Source organism: Lactuca virosa, chromosome 1 (assembly GCF_052849685.1).
Source record: "Lactuca virosa cultivar CGN04683 chromosome 1, Lactuca_virosa_CGN04683_v6, whole genome shotgun sequence".
In the NCBI taxonomy this organism is placed as follows: Eukaryota; Viridiplantae; Streptophyta; class Magnoliopsida; order Asterales; family Asteraceae; genus Lactuca; species Lactuca virosa.
Genome location: NC_136426.1, coordinates 335,271,503 through 335,278,105, shown reverse-complemented (window position 1 = coordinate 335,278,105; position 6,603 = coordinate 335,271,503).

Here is a 6,603-nt window from a genome sequence, read left to right as displayed (position 1 = left end):
CAATGAGGAGCTGACAATTGACATAATTCTTCACTCCTTACCACCGTGCTACAACCAGTTTCGCATGACCTACCACATGAACAAAGTGGAGGTCATGTTGAGCAAGCTTCAAGGGTTGTTGAGGACTGCTGAGAGCAACCTCAAGGATAAATCTATTGCATCAAGTCCTACTGCTGCCCCAGTTTTGGTTATTGGGCAAGGGAAAGGTAAAAAGAGGAAGGCTCCCTCAAAGAGCCACCATAAGGGAAAGTCCCGAGATGGCACCTCTTCTAGTGGTACTAAGGCTGGTCCCGCTGCACCCACCTCAAACCCAAAGGATACAGAGTGCTATCACTGCCACGACGTAGGGCATTGGAAACGAAGCTGCCCGAAGTACTTGCAAGATATTAAGAATGGGAAGATCAAGCCGTCCTTCGTTGGTATATACACTATTCGATCTAATGATTCATCACATGCTATTTCTTGGGTACTTGATACAGGATGTGGTTTCCGAATTTGTTCTGATTTGCAGCGCCTAAGAAGAAATTGTTGGATAAGGTGTCTAAGTCTGTAACTATATTTGGTATGACTTGACCCGACCCGGCATGGTCCGTTTGGGTTGCACTTCATCTAACAATTTGTATGGATATATCATGAGAATAAGATGTTTATGATCCATTAATATATTATAAGTTATAATATATTAATATGATTTAATTAGTGTTGATCAAGAATTGATTTTTGGAATTAATTTAATGGTCAAATGAAACTAATTAAATATGGACTCTTGCATATATATGGAATGGGCTAAGATTTATTTAGGATGGGCTAAGAGTATATGGAAGTCCATGTATAGTCCATGGAGCTCTTAACCCATGCTTCCTAGGTAAGTGAACAGTCATGGGTATTAGGGTGTAACCCTAATCCACCATAGTATATAAAGAGGTCATTGGTTCTAGAATTGGCACTAGTGTGTGTGAGAAACAATGGTGGGCCGATTCTAGCAAGCATCATATGCTCTCAAGTATTTCCAAGTTGTTTTGGGTGATTTGTGACACCACTTGAGGCATCCACACTATTGGTGCTAGGCTCTAAAACTCCAAGCAATCAACCACAAAAGAAAGGGATGTTATTCTACTTAAAGTTTTGTATTACAAGTACCCCATAACATGCTAGTTAGGTTGTAAACCTCGGAAATCAAATTTGCATGTATTTTAGAGAAAACATAGATCCAAGGTTTCTAGGTTTGCATGTACACCATAGGAGTGTTAGTATGCTCAAAACCCAACAGTGGTATCAGATCCTAGGCTTGTTTTCTTGATACTTGATGCAAACGTGTTGAAAAACTCAAGTTTTCTGCATTCTGCAGCATGAACTCGCCGAGTCCATGGGGGGACTCGACGAGTCCATGAGTAAATTCATCCTACTCGTCGAGTAGGTTCGTGCACTCGACGAGTAGGAGCCTCATAATGCAGATTTTCGAGTTTTTATGTTGGAAATGAACTAGAAACATTACCCTAAACTGTTTTGGTGTTTTACAACTTGTTTTAGATGGTGTAATGCTTATGCTAATCCATTTACAATGGCTAATATCAAAATTCCATGTTTTATATATGTTAATATGATTCTTGATATTTTGATATGAATGTTCATGTTCTTATGAGTTATGGTTAGATCATAGGAATTATTTGCTGAATTGTTTGATAATTGATTCTTGATCATAATGCCTAATGATGGAGTCCATAACTTGTCCTCAAGTTATGGATAACCAAAAGTCACTTCTTTAAAAGTGTTATTAAAGAATAGGAGGTTACATAAAATGAAGAGTCTTCATTTTAATGGACCATTAAACTCATAAGTTATGAAATGAAAAGTATTGAATAGTTTCAATACTTGCCCTCAAGTTTTAAAATTTGTAAAGTCTCACACATTAATACTTTAAATTCTAAATTAAACCCTAGAATTTTAAAAGTTTAAAATTCAACCCTTATACTTCTATAATATTAAAAGTTTAATTATTATATATATATATGTATAAGAATAAGTCAGTATTACCGTCAGTAGGCCTCATTCACGAAGTCGGTCTATAAGGGGGGTATAAGGTTGTTGCCTATAAAATGGCAGCTTAATGGGTGTCCACTCTCACCCACCGCTTCCTTGACTGGTGGAGGGTTGTTAGCCGAACGGGTAGGATAGGACCTTAATCCTCATTAAAAGTATAATGAAATTATAAAGTAACTAAACCTTTATTAATTCCCAATCTCAGTTACTTTAGGGCAAATGTGAAGTAGGTGCTAACCCATGAAATTACACTTTGTACCTTACCAAGTCGTTAGTGGAGCGTGTGTGGTTAACCGGCACACTAACAAGGACTAGTAAGAATGGCAAAGGGTGACTTAAGTTTTATCATAGATCGGTGGAGCGCGTGTGGTTAACCGGCACATCGATTAGGTGATAAAATTAAGGGTACCAAGTCAATTTGCATGGTTATTCACACCTTGTTTGTGATCCTCGGCATCCCAGTCACAAACTTGAGAGGGCGCAATCGAGATTTAAACATGCCATTGAAAGTTCAATGTATCTCAAAAGATCTAGGAGTTTCAAATCCAATTAAAACTAAATAATTTATTTTGTTTATAATGGTGGAAATTGGTAAATCGTAATTTACCTACCTTCAAATATTTTATAGCTTGGATTACGGCATCCCTCTTCCAAGTTATGAAAGAGTTTGTAGGATCCTAGCCTTAATATTTCATTTGGGTGACTTATTAAGGACTTCTTATCTAATTAAAACTTGTCCTTCTTTCTTTCAGATCTTTTCCAACACTACTACTGGCTCAAACCCTACAGGCTCTTTTTCACTAATGAACTTGTGTGGGAAGGTCACTTTTGATGGGTCTAATTTCAATGAATGGATAAGGAACATCAGGATGATTACCCGCAATGAGGACAAGGAATATGTCCATGACAAGGAGCTTAAGGTTATCAATGAGTCCACTGCTACTCCTGAGGAGATTGCGGAGTATGATGCACATGAGAGGTATGCTACTAAAGTGTCCTGCATTATGTTGGCTACTTTGACTCCCAAACTCCAGAAATCCTATGAAGATTTCTACCCCTATGAGATTCACCTAGATCTGATGGAAAGGTACCATCAGAGCGCGCGTCAAGAGAGGTATGACATCATATCCTCCATGATAACATCCAGGATGAAGGATTGTTAACTCATCACCGGTTACTTGCAGAAAATGCAGAGGTTCGTGGACCGGTTGCTGAAGCTTAATGTGGACTTCCCTGAGGACATGGCGATTGACATCATTCTCCATTCCTTACCTCCAAGTTATGATCAGTTTCGTATGACTTATCATATGAACAAGCGGAAGTCACACTTAGCAAACTTCAAGGAATTTTAATGACCGATGAAACTGGTCTTAAAGGTAAATCGGTTGTTACTTCTTCTCCTACTCCTACAACAGCCCCTGTTCTGGCAATTGGGCAGGGAAAGGGGAAGAAGAGGAAGACCCCTTCGAAGGGTACCAAGGGAAAGTCCCTTGATGGCTCCGCTTCTATTGGGACCAGGAAAGGTCTCCTTCCTCCTTCTTCAAACCCAAAGGAAGCACAGTGCTTCTACTGCCATGAAAAGGGGCACTGGAAGCGAAGCTGCCCTAAGTACTTGCAAGATGTAAAGGATAGGAAAGTTAAACCCACCCATCCAGGTATTTATACCATATTATCTAATAACTCATTGCATACTAACTCTTGGGTACTTGATACAGGTTGTGGTATTCACATTTGTACTAATTTGCAGGGCCTAAGAAGTAGTGAAGAAGTGGAGCACGGGAAGATAAACTTAATCATGGGCAATAGGAAAGCATCACCTGTGACCAAGATTGGAGTTTATTCTTTATTGCTTAATAATGGGTTAACTTTAGATTTGAATAAATGTTGTTACTCGTCAGAAATGGCGAGAAAAATTATTTCCTTTCATAGTTTGTACAAGCAAGGATTCACATTTTATTTTGATAATAAAATTGGTGCTATTGATGCTTTTTATAATGATGTGTTTTATTTTAAAGCGTTACCTTGTGATGGTGTATATCAAACTGTGTCGATTGTAGACAACTTAGGAAATAATGTATTTCATATTGATTCTTCTATTACTTTGGATAAAGCATCCTTGTGGCGTTGTCGTCTTGGACATGTCAACAAGAAGCGCATAGGCCAACTCCAAAAGGCTGGGGTTTTGGAATCATTTGACCTTAGATCAGATGATAGTTGCAAATCTTGTTTTCTTGGAAAAATGACAAAGTCACCCTTCACTGGTTCTTGTGATAGGGGTGAAGGTTTGGTGGACCTCATACACACAGATGTGTGTGGACCCTTCAAAACCGCCACTAGGGATGCTAATCCCTACTATGTGACTTTTACTGATGATTATAGTAGATATGGATGTATCTACTTAATCAAGCATAAGTCAGAAACCTTTGAAAAGTTCAAAGAGTTCAAGCAGGAAGTGGAGAATCAATTGGTCAGGAAAATCAAGATGCTCCGATCCGATCGGGGAGGAGAGTATCTTAGTATTGAGTTCCTTGACTATCTTAAGGAATGTGGGATTGTCTCACAATTGACACCTCCTAGGACACCTCAGCTGAATGGTGTGGCTGAGAGGCGCAATCGAACCTTGTTGGACATGGTTCGTTCCATGATGAGTCGAGCTTCGTTACCAATCTCATTCTGGGGGTATGCCTTAGAGACTGCCGCCCATATCCTTAATCTAGTCCCTACCAAAAAGGTTGCCAAAACACCTCATGAAATGTGGACTGGGAAAGTTCCTAACTTAGAGCACATCAAGATTTGGGGTTGCGAGGCTTTCGTGAGGCACGAGTCTCACGACAAGCTCGAACCTCGAAGTGAGAGGTGTATTTTCATCAGCTACCCACAAAGATCTTTTGGTTACCTCTTCTACAGACCCAGTGATAACGTGGTCTTTGTAGCAAGGAGAGGAGTCTTTCGTGAGAGAGAATTCATAAGCCAAGGAGACAGTGGGAGGCAAATAGACCTTGAAGAGCTTCAAGAGTCAAGCGGTGAAGGAACCTCAAACACTAGCGACCAACCTGAGGAGGAAACTCATGTTGATCCGATAGATGAGTCTGTACCTCTGAGGCATTCCACAAGGGGTTAGGAACACACCTAATTTTTATTATGGTTATCACATCACTACTGAAGGTGATACATTTATTAGTGACATTACACTGATAGATTTGGATGAACCTAATAATTACAAGGAAGCCATGGCAGGCCCCGAGTTTACAAAATGGAAGGAGGCTATAGACAGCGAGATTCAATCCATGTATGACAATCTAGTTTGGAACTTGATTGACAACGAACCAGGTCATAAGACAGTTGGGTGCAAATGGATCTTCAAGAAGAAGACCGACATGGATGGGAAAGTGCACACTTACAAAGTACGATTGGTGGCTATGGGCTTTACTCAAACTCCGGAAGTTGACTATGATGAGACCTTCTCACCAGTAGCGAAGATTAAGTCTATTAGGGTTCTACTAGCCATAGCTGCATTTCATGATTATGAAATATGGCAAATGGATGTCAAAACCGCTTTCCTTAATGGAAAGTTGGCTGAGGATGTTTACATGGCTCAGCCAGAGGGTTTTGTCGATGCAAAGTACCCCAATACAGTGTATAAGCTTGAGAAATCCATTTATGGATTGAAACAAGCATCTCGCAGATGGAATCTTTGCTTCGATGAGAAAGTCAAGGAGTTTGGCTTTTCGAAGAGCAAGGATGAGTCATATGTACATGTTAGGGCTAGTGGGAGTATTGTTAGCTTTTTTGTACTGTATGTGGATGACATACTGCTCATAGGGAATGACATCCCAACTTTGCAGGAGGTAAAATCCTGGCTTGGGAAGTGTTTCGCTATGAAGGACCTTGGAGAAGCTGCCTACATCCTAGGGATAAGGATATTGAGAGACAGGAGTAAAAGAATAATTAGACTTAGTCAGAGTACCTACTTGGATAAGGTGTTGAAAAGGTTCAACATGGAGAATTCCAAGAAAGAAGACTTACCGATCCAGCACAATGCCAGACTGAGTAAAGCTCAGAGTCCGAGTATAGAGGCTGAGATAGCAGAGATGAGTCGATTACCATACGCTTTCGCTGTTGGCGTAATCATGTATGCTATGACTTGTACTCGTCCTGATGTGGCCTTTGCTTTGAGCATGGTCAGCAGATATCAGGGAAACCCTGGCATGGCTCACTGGACTGCGGTAAAGAACATTCTCAAGTACCTACGAAGGACTAAGGACTGGGTTCTTACCCTCGGTGGGAGTGATGACTTGAGAGTAGCAGGGTATAGTGATGCTAGATTTCAGACTGATAGGGATAATTTCCGCTCTCAGTCAGGCTGGGTCTTTACCCTAAATAGAGGAGCAATTACTTGGAAAAGTTCCAAGCAGGAGACATTAGCTGATTCCACTTGTGAATCAGAGTACATAGCAGCGAGTGAAGCGGCAAAGGAGGCGATATGGATGAAGAACTTCATTGGAGACCTTGGAGTTGTACTAGCTATACAGGATCCTATGGAGATTTTCTGTGACAGCAATA